Raw genomic sequence first — 21,544 nt, 5'->3', positions numbered from 1 at the left:
ACCAAATATGAGCCCACCATACTAACTGCAAAACATGTGTCCCGGCGGAGGTTCACCAAGAACATCAACACGAATGAGTTTATGAAACTTAGAGGCATTTCGCAAATCTGGTCCGACATCACTACCATATAACTTCTGAAAGTTAAGATCCTTGAGGTAGTCACAGGCTTGCAGTTTGTCTTTCCACATTCGGAATCCAACTCCCTCTATCTTCTACAAATGAGAGGGTCTTCACTTGTCAGAAATAGGTGTCGGTATGAAAGGTTTGTCATCCACAACCTTCGGATGGTTTGGATTGATTTCACTCCTAGTGAATCTCAGCTTCATCAGACAACTGTTGATCCTCTCATACTATGTCCGGGGTGTATTGCTTCAATCCATAGAGGGCTTTATACCACCTGCATACATGAGATTCCCAATCATGAATCTCAAACTCCTCGAGTTGTTCCAAACCTGTGGACCTATGGCATGAAGGGAATGGTCCCCTTATAATATTTTCCTTCAGTACATCTCAAACATGTACCTTCATGCTCTTTTTGAATTCAGGCATACCTGTCACCATCTGACTCATAGACCTCTAATGCTATGTGTCAATGGACATGGTCCCCAGTGGACTTCCTACAACTTGATACAAACCTGAACTCAAAAACATCTTGAAAATTCTATTTTCAAACACGTACCTTTCCATCGACGAGTGCCACCTTGAAACCTTCGACTTTCATTGTTGAAATGGACATGAGGTTCTTCTTGCGATCAAGTACATAGAAGAGATTCTGTAAATGAATTGAGTTACCCTCATTCAATTTAGTGGTAACATTCCCTACATCCTTTTTCGGGATAAGTGGCATTGGCTCCAAGTATAATCCCACATTTGTTTTCGTCTCTACCAAATTAGAGAGTGCACCCATTTATTCAATGAAGTTATTTGAAGCACTACAATCAATAAGCCAAATTCCCAAAGAATCTGAAGGATACGGCCAATACAAGATAATGCTTATTTATCTTACCAAAAACGACATTTGATTCTCCATACCCGGGGTTCCTTTCTTTTTATGAAGAGTCGGCCATTTCCTTGATGACATGCATTACGTGTCATTCCTTTGGTCATTGAATATGTCCTTGTTGTTATCATCATCAAGTGATGTGTCCCTTCCATTCGGACACTTCTTCGCATAATGGACAAACTAGTTACCTGCCTTTCCCTCCAACCTGAGATCTGGTCTTCCAATGAAGTGATCTTTAGGTAGGCCATATTTCACTGCGTCATTATGATGATACTCTGCTTGAACTTCACCCTTAGTGAATGAGAAGAGGGATGATGATCCCATTGATCCTTTTGTCCTATCCCAACTGTCTTCGGTGATTGCTTTTTCACTCTTTCTTGGGCATTGTCTAAACCTCAGCTCTGATACCATGTTAATTTTAGGTATGTTCTATGCTAGAGCAATTTATTTCAATTTTCACAGTTAGCTTATTATCTTTTCCAGATTAGAAATCACATTAGCATTAAAGTAAATTGTAGATAGAACATAAATATAAATCGCAGAAGACAAGCCAAGACAAGAGGACACAAGATGTGGTGCCAGCCAGGGACAAACCCTAATGTGGGGAAACCCTTGATCAATTCTTCTTTTATGTTCTTCAAAGTTCAGCAGAGAAAGTGAGAGAGATAGTACATTTACAATAGAAGTCAACACTTTGACTTTTGATATTTACAAAGATTAGTTGAAGACATATTTCTTCAACTGATTCTCTAAGGTGACTTCTTCACCTATCACAGTGCTGCCTCTTGTTCATTTGCTGCACATTACTGTGTGACATCTCGCTCTACTGTCACATGTGTTGAACCTTGATGACTGAGCTACTCTCATCTTCATGCTGCTCATCATGCTGCATCTTCCATGGTCTTATTCATCATCAAGCTGCCCATGCTCATGATCTCATTCATCATCATGCTGCCCATGCTTATATCGTCATGCATCATTATGCTACTCATGCTCATGATCTCATTCATCATGATGCTTCCCATGATATCATTTATCATTATGTTTCCCATGATCTTATTTATAATCATGTTTCCCATGATCTTATTTATCATCATGCTACCCATGCTCAAATCATCATGCATCATTATGCTGCTCATGATCTCGTTTCTTCATCATACTGCAATATATTCCTTCTATTGCTTCATTATTTCTGATATATTCTATGTGTTCCATTGCTCTGTAATATATAATTTTCTAACAACTAGTATCATAGCCGAAGGTCTACTTGGCTGATAAACTCACAGGAGAGAAGGGTTCCTGGTTCGAGTGGGAGAAATGACGGAAGATGGTAGGTTTAGGGTCGAAAAATTTAACGGCCAAAACTGCCAGCTGTGGAAGATGCAGATGGAAGATTGCCTGTATTAGAGAGATTTGTACCTACCATTGAGTGGAAAGACAAAGAAGCCGACGAGTATGATAGACACATAATGGGATATTCTCGATAGAAAGGCACTTGGAACAATACGGCTGTGCCTAGCGGCGTCGGTAGTGTTTAATATTTCAAAGGAAATGACAACAGAGGGTTTAATGTCGGCATTGGCCAAACTATATGAAAAACACTCGGCCTCAAATAACATATTTCTTATGAAGCATTTATTTAATATGAAGATGTCAGAAGGTGGATCTATTGCAGACCATTTAAATGATTTTAATACAGTTACAAGTCAGTTGAATTCTGTAGGGGTAAATTTTGATGATGAATTTAGGGCTCTATTATTTTTGTGCTCATTACCAGAAAGTTGGAATGACTTAGTTATGGCCATTAGTAACTTTGTCTCTGGATCTAGTACTTTAAAGTTTGATGATGTTTTCGGTGCAATCCTTAGCGAGGAAATGTGACGGAAAAGCTCTGGTGAGACATCAAGTAATGCTTTGATTGCAGAGACTAGGGGAAGAAAAATAGAAAGAGGAAAGAGCCCAGGATATCGCAGTAAGTCAAGAAAGGGTAGATCCAAGTCCATATTGGGGATAGTGTGTTGGAAATGTGGGAAGAAAGGACACCTGAAGAAAGACTGCAAGTCTCAGAAGGGAAAAGAAGGAGATGCACAACAAGAAAACAATCATGAAGTGAATGTAACAGGTGATGTGTTGCAAGATGCTTTGATTCTTTCATTAGAAAATATTATTGATGCCTGGGTGGTAGATTTAGGGGCCTCATTCCATGCCACACCTGATAGGAAACATTTTCATGATTATGTTAAAGGAGATTTTGGACAGGTTCAACTGGGTGATGATAAACCCTGTAAAATCGTTGGAATGGGTACAATTTTCATAAAACAGCAAAATGGAAATCAGTGGCTATTGAAGGAGGTAAGGCATGTTCCAGATCTGAAGAAAATCTTATTTCAATAGGACAGTTGGGAGGTAAAGTTTGCGTAACTACTTTCACAGATAAAACCTGGAAGGTCACTAAAGGATCCCAGGTAATAGTGAAAGGAGAAAAGGTTGGTACATTGTACTTATGCAATGGTATTTCTAATTCTGTTAATGCTTTAACCTGTACAGGAGAATATACGACATTGTGGCATCATAGGCTCGGGAACATGAGTGAGAAGGGGATGCAGATTCTTCACTCAAGAAATTTGTTGCCAGGTTTGAAGCATGTTGATTTAAAATTTTGTGAGAATTGTGTTTATGGAAAACAGAAGAGAATCAGATTCCTTACAGCTGGGAAAGAAAAGAAGAGTGAAAAATTAGAGCTTGTGCATACTAATGTATGGGGACCTTCTCAGGTATCATCTCTTGGTGGCTCTCATTATTATTATACTTTTATTGATGATGCAACTAGAAAAACCTGGATTTATTGTATTCGAAATAAATCTGATGTATTTGATACTTTCAAGAAATGGAAATATTTGGCTGAAAATGAGACAGGAAAAAGGTTGAAGTGTCTCAGATTAGATAATGGAGGAGAATATTGTAGCAAAGAGTTTGATAGGTACTTTTCAGAGAATGGAATTCGTAGAGAGAAGATAGTTCTAGGTGTTATCACTGAGGTTGTCCCTCTTGACTCCTAGAGGGACACGGCCGAGGTAACCACAAACCAACATTGGACTGCAGGTCCTAGCCTACCTGCAGTCAGAGAGGGCTCTCTCTTTATGATTTAGCTTTGTTGAAAGGGATGATTTTAGGCTAGATATGATGCACAGGGGTTTTGATTGAGTTTTGGTGGGAAAACTGACACTTTCAGGTAGAGAGGCAGTGTATAGTCTGAATGTTTCAAACCATTGGGCGTGGAGTCGAGGAGGGGAACTATCGGGGTACTTCCTTAATAACAGTGAGGGAACATGGAGAAAGATAGCTGAGGTTGAAGCAATTTTCAAGTTTAAGGGGTGAAATGAATGCTAAAGAAAGAGAGGCAGTTAAGAATCTCTCCAACAGATTAGCAGAGAAACAACAAGGCGCTACCTAGGGGCAGTTAAGAATCCCTAGATAATTGGCCAATCACAGGTGAATTGGGGTAAACATGAGCCAGAAGGAATTCAATGTTCATAACCAATTATTTTAGAGGAAAACATCAAGAAACAACAGAAATTGAGCATAGAGAGTATTTAAACTAATTCTAGGCTATTCTTTTTTTCTGCTATTTAGATAATGGCAAACACATAAACAGAGATAAGAGGCACTTATTGCTTCAGGCCGCAGCGCATGAATTCCATCTTCAACTCTTCAAACATTCATGAACAACGGACAGTTCGCTCTCCAAGCTTTAAAGCAATCTTTGATTACAGAAAAGTTCAGGTATACACAGCGAGTCTCTAGTGAAAATTCTCAATTAACCAACCCTTAAAACTATACAGAGGGTGGTATATATAGGGAAAAACTCTCTATATACTGCTTTTATTACATCTTGACCCAATTAGGTCATAAAAAATGACTACTTGACCTAATCCTATCCTGAAATAAATGAAAAAATATCTTTTGAGCGGTGCTGAGGGCCGCTGTATCAAAACTGAATAAATGATGTTGTCCTTAGTGGCTTGCTGCAGTGTTTCTGCAATAAATGAGTATGGGTTTCTGCCTCCTTGCTCTCCTGGTGCTTTTAATGCCTTAATGGTGATTTGAAGGCAAGGATGGGCTGATGCTTATTGATTGTGACTTTCTGGGGGCTTCATCAATGTTCAGGTGCCTCGAGCCCCTAAAAAAACTTGCCTGATACTCTCTGGCGTCCTTTCTTCAACTGATACTCTCTGACAAAATCTGGATTGCCGATCTGATGTGATGCATGTCTAATCACTAATAAATGGCCGCTGCTCGGCCTCTGCATCTTCTGAAATGGTCTTCTGATCCTTTTGGTATGCTCTGTGAAGAAAACGGATCATTTTTGCGCCTTTTCGGGCTTCCTGGGGCCGCATGGTGAAAAGATTCCTTAAAGATTCCCTGAAGATTCTCCAAAATTGCTCATCAAAAAACTACCTCAGAATTCGATTCTGGGGCTCTGAAGTGCGACTTTCGCGCCTCTGCGCCCAAAAAGTGTTGATGACGTCAGCATTGTACGGCGGGTGAAGTCAGCATGACGTCAGCAGGGCGATGTGGCGGGATGACATCAGCATGACGTCATCATGTACGGACGATGACGTGGCAGGTACGGTGGTGGGACACGTGGCAGTGACGTGGCAGGAGGCCACGCAGGCAGGTGACTGGGCATGTGACTGGACAAGGGGTGACGTAAGCAGGGACTGCGCAGGGGGGTGACGTGGGTGGTGACGTCACAGGGCGGTAAGCGGTATTGTGGCGCACCGCTTTTCGGGGATGGCGGTTTCGGAGGGAGGGGCTCCGCCACGCCTCAGAGCCTGACGCGTGGCGGGAGTACGGCGGTAATACCGCCCATCTCCCGGACGCTAAAGCTTGGGCGGCTCGAGGATGGGGCGGCCCGCCCACCATTGATCTGTGGGGCGGGCGATCCAACGGTCGGCGGCGACGGCAAGGTAATGGCGGGTTAGGGCGAGGAATATTCGCAGGAATATTCCTTTTTTAATATGCGCGCGGGTGGGTTTAAACTATGGGAAGGGGGTTTAGGAGGTTAATAAGCTGCGGGTTTAATATTTAATGCCAAAACTTTGGGTTGGGGCGAAATACGGCCTTTTTACAGCGGTGGGGTGAAAATTTACAAGGAAAATATTGGGATAAAGGTGAAAACATGGGTTTTTGGGGTTTTTGGGCTGAGGAAAAGGTTACTAGTTGACCAGGTGTCAGAGTAATCCCTGGACATGGAGGGGCTAAAAACAGTCCCAGATGGACTGTGATTTCCCTGACTTAGTAAAATATGGCTATATTGCCAGGGAGGGGATATTTACATAGGGGAATTTATATACATGGTTTTTAGTAGGGAAATGGGAAAAATTTTAGGGAGTTATACAATAAAGTTAATAGTTAATATGGAGATGGAAAGAGGGCGCTAAGGTATGAGACCTTAGGCCATTTTGGGGAAAAGAAGACTCACGAACACTGAGTGAGCAATCCTTGAGTGAAGCAGATCTTCACCAAGGCACATGTCATGGAAATGGTAAAACTGAGAGGCTCAAGCAAATCTTGACCTCTTGGGGGATGTTAGTAAGTGACTTTGGGGTGATGATAAGAAGGGAGAGGTTAGTGAATTCCTGCCTGAGTACCTCCAAATGAAAAACTGCCTTAAACAAAAATGGATCGTTTATCAAAATTGGAACACAGCAGTGGCACTTAGACTAGCACACTCTTATGGACACTTCTTTGGCCATCTGTAGCAAATATGGAGCATTGCAGCCTGCATAGTATGACATATTTGGTATGTAAAAATGTCGATCATGAAAGATGATTAACCTGCTGCAGCAGGAGGCTAACAGTGGCTCCACTTGGGGATGGCTTTTCCTTGTGAAAAGTCAAGAACAGTAGGTCAGACTACCTTGTATTCAATTGTGGCTGTGTTCTGCAAATTTTCCTTGGCTGGCTGCCTTATTGATCTTACCTATCTACCTACCCTAACCAGTACTTACTTTGCTGTTAGGTGAAGTGAAATAGCCAATGCAGCCACTTAAGCAATAATAACATGAGTGGGATTTGCTGCTTGTGCTTGCCGGTGAGACCAACTGAGATTTTGCAATTTGTTATGGCTTTGTCAATCTTTGAGAAGATCAGGAAGCTACTGACCCCCTTTGTGGTGTCTAAATACTGTACAAAACTATCCTGCAACATATATACACAATTTCTAGGCTGAATTAAAGAACTGTACAAAGGTTCAGGATCGCTACCATGCCTTGGAGTCGGGAGATCATCGACAACTCGATACTGAGCCTTGCAGCCTGTTACTGGAGAAGAGCACTGATCTCTTTCATCATTCTGCCTGCCAGCGGATAGGTCATTCAGAACTTGCAGAGGTGCTTGCAATTTATTACAATCTGGCTTAAATAGGACTTGACTGATCTCTGCAGGCTGCTGGTCTTCTTCTTCTTTGAACAACTCAGATGGCTGAAAACAAAGAGGCAAGGGATCCACATGGATCATTTGGTCATATGCTGCTGCTTCTGGGTCCTCCTCAATCTGATATTCAATGGCTCTTTGGGGCTGCAAAACTAGAGGCAATACCTTTGGAACAATATCTTGATTAACCTCCAGACGGTTAATGGCCACACGCGGTGACACTTGATCATATATAGCATGATAGTTATCCTTGATAAATTGAAAAGATTCAAAACAAAAGGGTAAAGTTCCTTCACTGAAATCAACACACTCTGCGTTTTCTTCCTTTTCTTCATAGCTGAGATGGGCATGCTGATCATTGGGTTCAGGTTGCTGAACCTGAACACTGCTTCCTGCCAAAATAAGATCTGATTCCTCTGTAAGGCTGATTTGGTCGTAAGGTTCATAATCATCATCATACAGATCATATTTGGGCAGACCGTTGAAAGAAGAGAAGCTATTATATTCACACAGTATATCAGGAGACTGCTCCATCATGTATGGCTGAATGACTATGTCATCTGTTTTGTGGCAGGTTTGTTCGTGAATGTCACTACTTTCCTGTTGCGAAACAGATCTGTTCTGGTGCTCTGAACATTCCACTTTCATTGTGATCAGCTGCATCATTTCCTCTGTCTTTTGTAACACACTATGAAATCTTTGTTCTTGCTCTGCTTTGCGCTGTTCTTCCCTCCTTCTTAGATTTTCCTCCACGTCCACAGCTATGTCCTGCATCTGTTTCAAAGTGGACGGGCATCTTTCTCTTAAACAGAACTCCATCTCTGTGTCAAATGCTCTAGGATATTGCAATAGAGCTAAATCAAGGGGAGGTCTTATACTTAAAGGCATGGACTGATAAACTTGATTGAATCTGTCTGAAAACTGCTGAACAGATTCATCTAGACGCCTTTCTAAATGATTGTACTCTTCGATGAGCATGAAGATATTACCTTTGATCATCCATTTATCAAGGAAAAGCTTGGCACACTGCTGAAACTTAGAGATGCTCGCCTCAGGCAACGCTTTAAACCAAGTCCTAGCTTCGCTTTGCGAAGAAAGGGCAAATAGTCTAAGACTGACATCTTCATCTTCCACTTCAAATGTATTAAGATAATCTTCAAAAGCCTGGATATGTTTCTGGGCAGTAATACCATTCTCTCCATCAAATCTAGGGAGATATTCGGGATGATTTGCAGGCAGAGGACCAAGCACCGAAGGCAAAATGAGCGGCTTATATCTTTCAGGAACTTTACGAGGCACGAGAATATGTACAGGAACTAGAAGAGTGGGCTCTATTTTTGGTTCCTCCTTGACTGTATGATGATCTTCAACAGCATTTGAAAGCTGCTGCCCTGATGTGCAAGGAGGCTTTTCAACAACCTTTTCCAAAGAAAAAACACGAAAATCTGACATAAAATCGTCTTTAAAGTACAATATGCACAACAAAATCTGGTGCAAGAGAAAGAACATGATCTCTTGGATGATAGTCCAATTCAAGAGCCTGATCTGCTTATATAATTCCTTCGGGTTCATTTCTCCAGCGGAGTCTTTATTATGAGGATGATGTGGAGTCACCAGGTGGACAAATTAATCTTGAAGTGCCTGATCTCTGTCCACCGTCACAGATCAGAACTGATCATGAAAAACCCTGAAGAAAAGGAACACCTTCTCCAGAAAACGAGGCGAACTGGTCAAAATTGAGGCTTTATACTAATAAACACATGATTCAGTCCCCAGTGGGGTCGCCATTATGTTATCACTCAGGTTGTCCCTCTTGACTCCTAGAGGGATACGGCCGAGGTAACCACAAACCAACTTTGGACTACAGGTCCTAGCCTACCTGCAGTCAGAGAGGGCTCTCTCTTTATGATTTAGCTTTGTTGAAAGGGATGATTTTAGGCTAGATATGATGCACATGGGTTTTGATTGAGTTTTGGTGGGAAAACTGACACTTTCAGGTAGAGAAGCAGTGTATAGTCTAAATGTTTCAAACCATTGGGCGTGGAGTCGAGGAGGGGAACTGCCGGGGTACTTCCTTAATAACAGTGAGGGAACATGGAGCAAGATAGCTGAGGTTGAAGCAATTTTCAAGTTTAAGGGGTGAACTGAATGCTAAAGAAAGAGAGGTAGTTAAGAATCTCTCCAACAGATTAGCAGAGAAACAAAAAGGCGCTACCTAGTGGTAGGTAAGAATCCCTAGATAATTGGCCAATCACAGGTGAATTGGGGTAAACATGAGCTAGAAGGAATTCAATGTTCATAACCAATTCTTTTAGAGGAAAACATCAAGAAACAGAAGAAATTGAGCATAGAGAGTATTTAAACTAATTCTAGGCTATTCTTTTTTTTCTGCTATTTAGATAATGGCAAACACATAAACAGAGATAAGAGGAACTTATTGCTTCAGGCCGCAGCGCATGAATTCCATCTTCAAATCTTCAAACATTCATGAACAACGGACAGTTCTCTCTCCAAGCTTTAAAGCAATCTTTGATTACAGAAAAGTTCAGGTATACACAGTGAGTCTCTAGTGAAAATTCTCAATTAACCAACCCTTAAAACTATACAGAGGGTGGTATATATAGGGCAAAACTCTCTATCTACTTCTTTTATTACATCTTGACCTAATTAGGTCATAAAAAATGACTACTTGACCTAATCCTATCCTGAAATAAATGCAAAAATATCTTTTGAGCGGTGCTGAGGGCCGCTGTATCAAAACTGAATAAATGATGCTGTCCTTGGTGGCTTGCTGCAGTGTTTCTGCAATAAATGAGTATGGGTTTCTGCCTCCTTGCTCTCCTGGTGCTTTGAATGCCTTAATGGTGATTTGAAGGCAAGGATGGGCTGATGCTTATTGATTGTGACTTTCTGGGGGCTTCATCAATGTTCAGGTGCCTCGAGCCCCTAAAAAACCTTGCCTGATACTCTCTGGCGTCCTTCCTTCAACTGATACTCTCTGACAAAACCTGGACTGCCGATCTGATGTGCTGCATGTCTAATCACTAATAAATGGCCGCTGCTCAGCCTCTGCATCTTCCGAAATGGTCTTCTGATCCTTTTGGTATGCTCTGTGAAGAAAACGGATCATTTTTGCGCCTTTTCGGGCTTCTTGGGGCCGCATGGTGAAAAGATTCCTTAAAGATTCCCTAAAGATTCTCCATTTTGGCCTAAAAAATCCTGCGATGAGTCGCCTATCAAAAACTGCCTCAGAATTCGATTCTGGGGCTCCGAAGTGCGACTTTCGCGCCTCTGCGCCCAAAAAGTGCTGATGACGTCAGCATTGTACAGCGGGTGACATCAGCATGACGTTAGCAAGGCGATGTGGCAGGATGACGTCAGCATGACGTCATCATGTACGGATGATGACGTGGTAGGTACGGTGGCGGGACACGTGGCTGTGACGTGGCAGGAGGCCACGCAGGCAGGTGACTGGGCATGTGACTGGACAAGGGTGACGTAAGCAGGGACTGCGCAGGGGGGTGACGTGGGTGGTGACGTCACAGGGCGGTAAGCGGTATTGTGGCGCACCGCTCTTCGGGGATGGCGGTTTCGGAGGGAGGGGCTCCGCCACGCCTCAGAGCCTCACCCGTGGCGGGAGTACGGCGGTAATACCGCCCATCTCCCGGACGCTAAAGCTCGAGCGGCTCGAGGATGGGGCGGCCCACCCACCGTTGATCTGTGGGGCAGGTGATCCAACGGTCGGCGGCGACGGTAAGGTAATGGCGGGTTAGGGCGAGGAATATTCGCAGGAATATTCCTTTTTTAATATGCGCGCGGGTGGGTTTAAACTATAGGAAGGGGGTTTAGGAGGTTAATAAGCTGCGGGTTTAATATTTAATGCCAAAACTTTGGGTTGGGGCGAAATACGGGCTTTTTACAGCGGTGGGGTGAAAATTTACAAGGAAAATATTGGGATAAAGGTGAAAACATGGGTTTTTGGGGTTTTTGGGCTGAGGAAAAGGTTATTATTCTGACCAGATGTCAGAGTAATCCCTGGACACGGAGGGGCTAAAAACAGTCCCAGATGGACTGTGATTTCCCTGACTTAGTAAAATATGGCTATATTGCCAGGGGGGGATATTTACATAGGGGGATTTATATACATGGTTTTTAGTAGGGAAATGGGAAAATTGTTAGGGAGTTATACAATAAAGTTAATAGTTAATATGGAGATGGAAAGAGGGCGCTAAGGTATGAGACCTTAGGCCATTTTGGGGAAACGAAGACTCACGAACACTGAGTGAGCAATCCTTGAGTGAAGCAGATCTTCACCAAGGCACATGTCATGGAAATGGTAAAACTGAGAGGCTCAAGCAGATCTTGACCTCTTGGGGGATGTTAGTAAGTGACTTTGGGGTGATGATAAGAAGGGGGAGGTTAGTGAATTCCTGCCTGAGTACCTCCAACTGAAAAACTGCCTTAAACAAAAATGGATCGCTTATCAAAATTGGAACACAGCAGTGGCACTTAGACTAGCACACTCTTATGGACACTTCTTTGGCCATCTGTAGCAAATATGGAGCATTGCAGCCTTCATAGTATGACATATTTGGTATGTAAAAATGTCGATCATGAAAGATGATTAACCTGCTGCAGCAGGAGGCTAACACCAGGAACACCACAAGAAAATGGCGGGCAGAAAGGATGAACAGGACAATCATGGAGCGTGCAAGGTGCATGAGATTGCATGCAGGATTGCCTTTACAATTTTGGTCAGATGCTATAGATACTATTGTTTATCTAATAAACATAGGGCCTTCAAGTTCCTTGGATGGTGGTATTCTAGAGGAAGCATGGACAGGTAAAAAGGTAAACTACTATTTTTTAAAGATTTTTGGTTGTGAAGCCTTTGTCCACAGTAACAAAGAAAATAGAACAAAGCTTGAGGCAAAATCAAAGAAATGTACCTTTATTGGATATGGTGTTAATGATTTTGGTTATCACTTATATGATTATGAAAATCACAAAATCATTAGGAGCAGAGATGTAATTTTCAATGAAAAGGTCTTGTATAAGAATCAGTTGCAGGAAAAGAAATAGGAAAAAGAAAACAGAGAATACACAATGCTTGACGATATCACAGGAAAAGTGATGGTGCCTGAAAATCATAATGATCAATAGCCAGAACAACAACCACAATAGCAAAAAGCACTTCAAACACCTGAAAGTGGTGTTAGAAGATCTACTAGGATAAGTAGACACCCTGAACGATACTCTCCTTCATTATATTATTTATTGACTGATTCTGGTGAACCTGAATGTTATGAAGAAGAAATGTAGGTTGAAAGCAGGAAGAAGTGGGAGCTAGCCATGGAAGAAGAAATGGACTCCTTAATGCATAGCTAGACTTGGGACTTAGTCAGGTTGCCTGCGGGTAAAACTACATTATAGAATAAATGGGTTTACAGGCTAAAGGAAGAAGATGGAGGAAAACAGAGGTACAAAGCTAGACTTGTGGTGAAGGGGTTTGCACAGAAGAAAGGTATTGATTTTTATGAAATATTTTCTCCTGTTGTTAAAATGACTTCAATCAGAACTATTTTAAGTCTAGTAGTAGTTGAAGATTTGCATCTTGAGCAGTTAGGTGTAAAGACAACCTTTCTCCATGGGGATTTGGAGGAAGAGATATATATGCAGCAACCACAAGGATATGAGGTAAAAGGGAAGGAGAAAATAGTGTGGAGGTTGAAGAAGAGATTGTATGGCTTAAAACAGGCTTCAAGGTAGTGGTATCTAAAGTTTGACAGGTTCATGTCTGAACAAGGTTATACTAGATGTCACTTTGACCATTGTGTTTATCACAAAAGGCAAAATGATGGCAGCTATATTATATTGTTATTGTATGTAGATGACATGCTTGTTGCAGGTTCTAACATGTAGGAAGTAAATGTGCTCAAAAGGAAATTGGCAAACTCATTTGCAATGAAGGATTTGGGTGCTGCAAAACAAATCCTTGGTATGAGAATAACTAGAGATAGGAAGAATCGCAAATTAAAATTGTCTCAAAGTGAGTACATAGAAAAGGTGTTGAAAAGGTTTAATATGTAGAATGAAAAACCAGTTAGTATACCTTTGGCTAGCCATTTCAAATTAAGTAAGAAGGCGTGTCCCAAGACTCAGGAAGAAATGGATCATATGTCTAAAGTTCCATATGCATCAACAGTTGGAAGCTTAATGTATGCAATGGTCTATACAAGGCCTGATATTACACATGCAGTGGGAGTTGTAAGCAGGTACATGAACAATCCAAGAACATTGGATAGTGGTGAAGTGGATTCTCAGGTATTTGAGAGGTACCACAAATCAAGCATTATGATTTGGTGGTTCAAACATTGCTCTACAGGGATATGTTGATGCAGATATGGCAGGTGATAGAGATAACAGGAGGAGCAATATAGGATATGTGTTTACTATAGGTGGAACAACTATTAGTTGGGTCTCAAAACTACAAAGTGTTGTTGCATTCTCAACAAAAGAAGCAGAGTATGTTGCTGCTACAGAGGCTAGTAAAGAAATGATTTGGTTACAAAGGTTTATGGATGAATTGGGTAAGAAGCAGGAGTTGGGTAGGTTATACAGTGAACACTAGAGTGCCATACATCTTACAAAGAACTCTGCATTTCATTCCAAGACTAAGAATATACATCTCAAGTACCATTTCATACGATCAGCATTGGAAGATGGACAGTTGAAGCTGGAAAAGATACACACTAGCCAGAATCCTACAGATATGTTAACAAAAGTTGTAACCAAGGAGAAACTGAGAATCTGCTCAGTTTCAATTGGTCTTCAAGTATGATGAAGAAGATGAGAAACATCCAAGTCCAAAGTGGAGTCATTGTCTAGCAAATGAAGCAGCGGTGGAGTTGTTATAATCAGTCTCCAAGTGGGAGATTGTTGGGTGTGGAGCCTGATTATCTTCTATATTCAAAGGCTTCAGTCGAATGTATACCCTAGGAAGACTGTACAACCCTCCACGTGGGGGGGTGCAGGGGGGACTTGTCCCCCCCACGGGGGTTCGGGGGGGGGGGGGGGCTAATCCCCCTCGTCTAGGGGGTCTGGGGGCCAACGGTCCCCCGGCAAGGTTTCGGGGGTAGCACCCCCGAAGCTAAAAATAGATGAAAATTGCCTTGTAAAATTCTAGTAATTTCTAGTCAATCTGGGTCGTTCATTAGGTGAACGATCTGACGGTATAAGCTATGTTTAATTTAGGGTTTTTTTCCCTAGAAGGAAACCCCTCACTATATATGATGGAATTGTATTGTTTCTATGTATATCTGTATTCTGAGTGAGGAAGAGAGAGGAGATTGAGAGCGAAAAGGAAGTTATAGCAGATCTGTTGTAGGTTGTATCTCTTCAGTTTGCTGGATAATATAATAAAAGAAGGACTGGTTGTTTCTCCGTGGACGTAGCCCAAACTGGGTGAACCACGTATATCTATGTCTCTCTTATTTTATTCATTTTCTGTGTTTATATATCTGCTATATTCTATGTGTTCCATTGCTCTGTAATATATAATTATCTAACATATTATACAACCATATGCATATCAGCCTTAGCTGCTTGCTATGGCTTTCAGCCTAACAGAGCAGCTAGGCTATAGTTCCAGAATCCTCCACGCATTTCCATTATTTGCTACGTATAGGGTTTGTTGTGTTAATGGTCTCCTTGTACAATGAATCAGGGCTGCGTATTAGGTGTCTCCATTTATGACTGTGATTAGGGCTGTTTGAATAGCGTATGATTCCTATTGACTGTGTATAAGAGGAGTCCATGACTATGTATGGATATGACCAGCATACAAGTGTCTTCATAAACAATGTATCACTGTCTATATGACCAACGTATATATGTGTCTTCATAAACAACATATCACTGTCTATATGACCAGCGTATCTATGTCTCTTCAACTGTGTTAGGATTACATCATTGACAGCGTATCTTTCTTCAAGTTCATGAGTCTTCATGACTGCGTATTAGCGTCCCTCATACCAGCGTATACAACGTATAAGATCTCCACCATTTTCTACGGATATGTATCTTCATGACTTGTACATAAGTGTTTCTATAACTGAATTTTAGTGTCTTAGTGACCAGCGTATTAGGCTTGCTTGTACTGCAGCTAGGTTTGAGGTTTCCATGCTGTTCATACATATAACTACATATGTATCCCTTAAATGCTGTGTGTATATATATTTCCATGTTGTGCCATTTCAGTGTATATACATCTCCATGAATTAGGGTATTACATTGACTGTTACTAGGGTTTCATCTGCAGCTATGGCATTATTCATTAGTGTCTCTCCACCAAAAACCCAAGACGTGGAGAAGAGATCACATGAAGAATGTGTGTTCAATTGACTTCAAGTCCTTGCCAATTTATACTAAAATGTAGATGATGAATAGGCATGTCTGTTGGGCTTCTGAGCCTACTCAGTTGTTGGTCGGCTTGATAATAATTCCATAATCAAAATAAATTGGCAACTAGCTGCCATAAATTGTTCATGTATATTATCAACCAGAAATTGGCTATAATTATACATGAAAGGAGGTTGATATTCTTTACTGAAAATGGAAAAGAATCCAAGGATGGATTCATCAAAAAGTTGATCATTTTCATAACCTAGGAGGTATGATAGCAAGGAGATGATATGTCTAGTGGCTTCAGGGAACATAGAAGATGAATAAGGTGGATTTATCTTCGATAATTCAACATCTTTCGGTAGAAAATTTTCAAAGATAACGGCTCTCTGTGGGAAGGTGAGTTTATTGTAAAGGTCCATGAGAGCTACTGGTGAGAAATAGCTGAGGGAGTCAAATGGAGGTATCATTAGCATTTGGTTTATACTTTGAGAAATAATGGTGATCAATATTTTTCCATCCTGAGTTATCACTATTCTTTGCACAGGATCATACCTGGCTTGACACCAAGTGATCAAATTAGGGAAGTGATGAGTCTTGGGAAAAGATTACAGTGGAAAAAGTGCTTGCTAGAAATGAATGGGATCTTCTTTGTCTAGATATTTATGCTTTAACCATAAATTCAATTCGTGGAAATTGAATTCGCATTCACAGTTAGTAACTTTGAATAGGGAGTCTACAAGGGGGAAATGATCCAAGTCAAGCAAGACTGTGGAGGGATTTCCTTCTTCGACAATTTTCTGTTCTTTAGTTTTGGGAGCCATCTTTCTACTGGTGGGGGATTTGGAAACTGTTTTGACTGAAAGACGGATGAGAAGGGAAAATATACATAGAGTGACAAAGAATTTTTGTGATAGGATGGAAGCAAAAAAGTGGTAAAGGGTAGATCCATGGGATATTTATAAATGAAATCAGGCTTAATTTTATGCTTAAATCTAACTGTAGGCAATTTATTATAGAGGAGTGGGATTAATGTCTAACGGGAGGGTGAACGGTTAATTAAGGCTGGAAACGACTTTGGAGCGTATAGCGAAATGACTTTGTGACGTGGTGGGTGGTGAGTGGGTGAGAGATAAGGGATTTATGACACGACAGGTTACGTATGGAAGAGGGGATAACGGGTCTATGACAAGCTGTAGGAACGAGGTTAATGCTTGGAATGGAGAAAATTGTTGGAGCGATCTTGGGGGGGTGGAGTTGAGCTGGTTTACGGTTTTGAGCTTTGGGGGCCCGAAACGCTACAGGAGTGTCACGTAGAAAAATAGAGCGGCCATTGAAACCACTTTTCAAAACCTAGCCCTCACGTTAACGGGAAATGACCAAAGTAGGGCCAAAAATATTCCTTTGTCGTTGATTCGAGCAAAGTGAATCCTATCCGTTGAAAGGTGCCCGGTGGTTATTCAACTCTTGACATGACGTTTTGTCGCTTCCACCCATATCACAATATCATGTGTGTTGGCTACGTGGGGCCTAACTAGGTTCAACATTAGTTAGCCAAACAAATCCATACACTACTGGCCCTTTCGGCATCAGCTCGTGGAGTGCAGATTGAAGTCTCACCCGAAGCATTATGGGGGAATGCTGGAACCAAGTTTCCACACCCCGAGATGGTCGCGATGTCGGGTTTGTACTCTCTGTCCCTGCTTCCACGCAGGTCACTAAGTTCTAGGCTCTGTCAATCTAGCCCTTTATTTCGCTCTTTAGTACCTCCGCGAAGGAGTATGATTGGCCTTCACTTAGCCTTATCCTCCAATTCAGATAATTTTGCACTGCTATGACAACATATTGTATGAGTTCCCAAGTTATCTTTAAGTGTTTTATTTATCTTACTAAACAATCATAGTTAGCACCGCATAGAAATATATTCTTACTTTCGTTCAATTAACCAATGTAATTACATACATTCACGCATCACATAAGCATTGTAAATGAAATCCATACACAATATGGCAAGATGCATTAATAGGAAAAAAAGACACAGAATTTGTAGAATGCTTCTATTTATTGATATCTTCAAATGATTACAGACTCTATCTGCCCTGCACACACAGCTGCAGGGGTTTGAGTACTCAGCTATGGACTTCCACCCTAGGCCTCTGCGCACTTAGCTGCAGAGCCTCTACCTACGCTACGACCTGAAACTTAGACTTCCCTAAAGACTTCCTCCTTATCACTTAATACTTCTTACTTCTAAAGCTACTTAGAGCTTACTTACTTAGCTCTTTTTATACAATCCCATGGTCCGTGGACCATGGGTAGATCTTTACAGCCGACTTTACACTTTACAAAATAAGGGTGGATAACCCTTTATGACTCATGACACCTTCACGCTCCGCAACCACAAAATACGGAGACTTTATAACTTTATTACAAAATTTGACCCAAAGCATGGGCTTTTAGCCCCAAAACTGTCCTTGGGGGATTATGTTCCCAACAGGCCCCCAACACAAACATTGTGACTCACCCTCGAGTCACTCTTCTAGCGCAGAGATCTTAGCACAAAGACTTCCCAGCACAACCTGTATGACCGCAACCGCAACAGTGCACTGTGCGACTGCCTACTTTGCTTCTTCAACCATCTACTCGGTTACAACTCCTGAACTGTCGGTTTGAAGCTTTTGTTGAGTTGCTTGTAGAGTCACAAGATTTGCTTCAATAGAGGTAATAACCTGTTGTGACCACCAACAACCCTCCTACTTCTTTTAGTATTAGCAATAACACTAAAGAAGTGGGGACCCTTAGTAAAAAATCCAAAAAGATTTTATAATTTTTTTTTGTATTATACTCCTCAAAAATACATCACACGGAGAAGAGTGAAGCATTTCTTTATGATCACATTAAAACAACTACGAAGAAGCGGCGCTAAATCCACCGCATCGCATACATTAAGAAGCACCCATAAATGAGAATCTTAAGAAATCTCCGATGGCCGATATGTGACATCGCATATCGAAAAGTCGCTTAAGCAGCACACGAATTACTTGATAAATGCGATCTGCGATCTGCGATGCGCGATGCTAGATGCCACGATTTGCGATGCGCGATGCTACGATGCCGCGATCTGCGATATATGCAACCTGCGATCAATGCGATCTTGCGATACTGCGATCTTGTGATACTGCGATCTTGTGATGCTGCGATCTACGAGTCGCAGAAATTACCCCTCGCAAATTTTCCTCGGCTCAGCATTCAAGAAAAGCTATCCCTAGACCAAAAATTGAGCGCACGGCTTAAAGAAAATTAATGAATGTACACCAAGGTATTCATGAAGGATAGTTTTGTGTTTTTCGAAGAGTCAGTTCACTGTGGGTGTCATGATTTTACACATTTGTAGAACTTGAAGCTTTCATGTCAAAATTTATTGTCATTACTTTTTCCTTTCCGTGAACTGCAGGAAACATCTAAGGAAAAAGGGAAAGCGCCAATGCTTGGAGAATAGAGAAGAGATGCCCTCATAAACGGATACCGCATGCAACAGAAACGAAGGTTTCAGAGTGTTACTGATCATATGCTGATATCAATAGGCGATTCAATACTCAAGGTCAAAAAACTCACAAAAGCAGCATGTTTGCAAAATTCTGAAGCTCATGCCCGGTAAAGGAAAAAGCGCTAAAGGCGGAAAACGCATCAGAAAGGCCCAGATCAAAGAACGGAGGCAATTTTTGATGCGCGATTAGCGCCTAGCGCTAATTGCGCATCGCTAAGAAAATTGTTCAGGAAGCAAAGTCCCTAACTTGCTCAGTCATCCGCGAGTCCGGAAGCCGAAATAGCAAAAGCAGAGGCAGTTTAAGAGGAATCTGGGTTGTTACCAAGCATACACGTAGTAAATTCGCCCAACCAGAAGATGATTCTCAAAAATATCTTCTAGTTTACTAAGAAGAGGTGCCAGCGCTTGCCATTTCTATTTTCTTAGCTCAAACAAAAGCAGAAGACGACCAGCCGACTCTTCCCAGGCAAATGTTGCATGCTCACAGCAATAAGGAGCAAATACAGAAATAGTTAGAAATTAGATTCAATTTTTAGAAATAAGTTTGCTTAGATAAAGGGCGGTCATTTAAACCGTATCTGAAATTTATGTAATTAAGTTATTTAGTTAGCAGTATTTAAACCCTTCTCATGCATTTGGAGAAGGGTCTGGAAATTTGTCAAAAACGTGTCCTCAAAACATGCACTTCTGCACCCTTAGAGGAGGTTTTGATGAATGAATGGATCAAGGTTTATTAATTTTTGCATTTGATAGCTTCTACTGATGTTGCACTTCTGTACTCTTGGTAGATATCAGAACAAGGAGAGATAAATCATTATTACTTGAAGCTTATGAGTAGGACCAGTCATAAATGGTACTTTTATCTCTTGACCATTTCTGCTTATATTCTTAAAGTGATATACAGTTTTTAGTTGTTTATATGTTATTGCATGAATGTGTGAATTACCATTTGGCACTTTTGTACGGTGGAATCATTTATTTATGTTTGATATATGAATAACTTATTATGCGATATGTTTTTCACAACTGTTTTGCCTAACTTTTTATGCAAAGTGGTTCATCTTAATTGATTTCCATACTTATGATAGCTGAATGATCTTTATTACCAATTATTGTTTGAAATCTCTTTAGATCGCATAATAGAAGAAATACACCCCGGGTTAGCATAGATTAGATGTGTTGTTTTCATTAGATTACAATATCATAGAATTAGATTAAAGTAGCTTAGATCAGAACTCTTAGATCAGCATAATCCAACTATGCACACACACACCCTTAGATTGGGAAACTGGTCCCATTATCCCGAGTCGGACTCGCTATACCAAACGGATAAGGAGCTGCCAACCAAGGTCCGGACCAGGTGGGTATCCCCCTTGTTGTCGACCCGATTTTCGGGGCTTCAACATATTTGGCGCTAGAAGGAGGGCCTGAACTATGAATGGCACTTAAATCAAAACCTAAATACCATTCTGAGAGTAAATCGCCCTTATCATCTCCCCCGACTTCTCCAGTATATTTAAATCCAGAATCGGAAGTCGCTCGAGTATCAATCGCTGCTACACACCCTGATATTTCAGACCAATCTACCATTAAACCTCCTGGAGTTGAATCTCTGATTCACAAACTTTAGGTACTTTCCATTTCCCCTCAAACGTCTGTTAAATCTCAAAGCAGTGTGACTTCGCAGTACAATCCTGCTCATCCCCTAACCAGGTTAAAAAGTGAAAAATTTGGCATCCAGCCAACTGAGTTGCCTCTTCCCACCAGGAAAAGAGCTAGGAAATCACCACAAGAGTCTGACAGTGAGACTCTTTCATCGCCCATTTCAACTACCTCACTGCGAAGTCAACCACCTACACCTCCATTCCAAATCATCATTCATCCTTCTACCACAATCCCTCTTCAATCATCCATGATCATAGTATCCTCATCTTCCCAGCTACAGAGATCATCTCCTGCACTTTTCTCTACTAGCAGCATGATGATGGCCCAGTCTCCATGGAACAACCCTGGGGCAGTCTTGATGACTGTGCCCTTGAGTCCGATACCGGCCCATCCTGAGAAATGGCTGCCCAAGTTCAATCTAGAAGCAAGCATGCTAGCAGAGGAACACATAAACAATTTCATGCTTTCTATCAATCTCAACGGAGTT

The sequence above is a fragment of the Pinus tabuliformis genome, chromosome 1_1 (assembly GCF_031772625.1).
Source record: "Pinus tabuliformis cultivar Carrire ecotype Pingquan chromosome 1_1, CPIR1, whole genome shotgun sequence".
Taxonomy (NCBI): domain Eukaryota; kingdom Viridiplantae; phylum Streptophyta; class Pinopsida; order Pinales; family Pinaceae; genus Pinus; species Pinus tabuliformis.
This window is presented reverse-complemented; position numbering follows the sequence as displayed.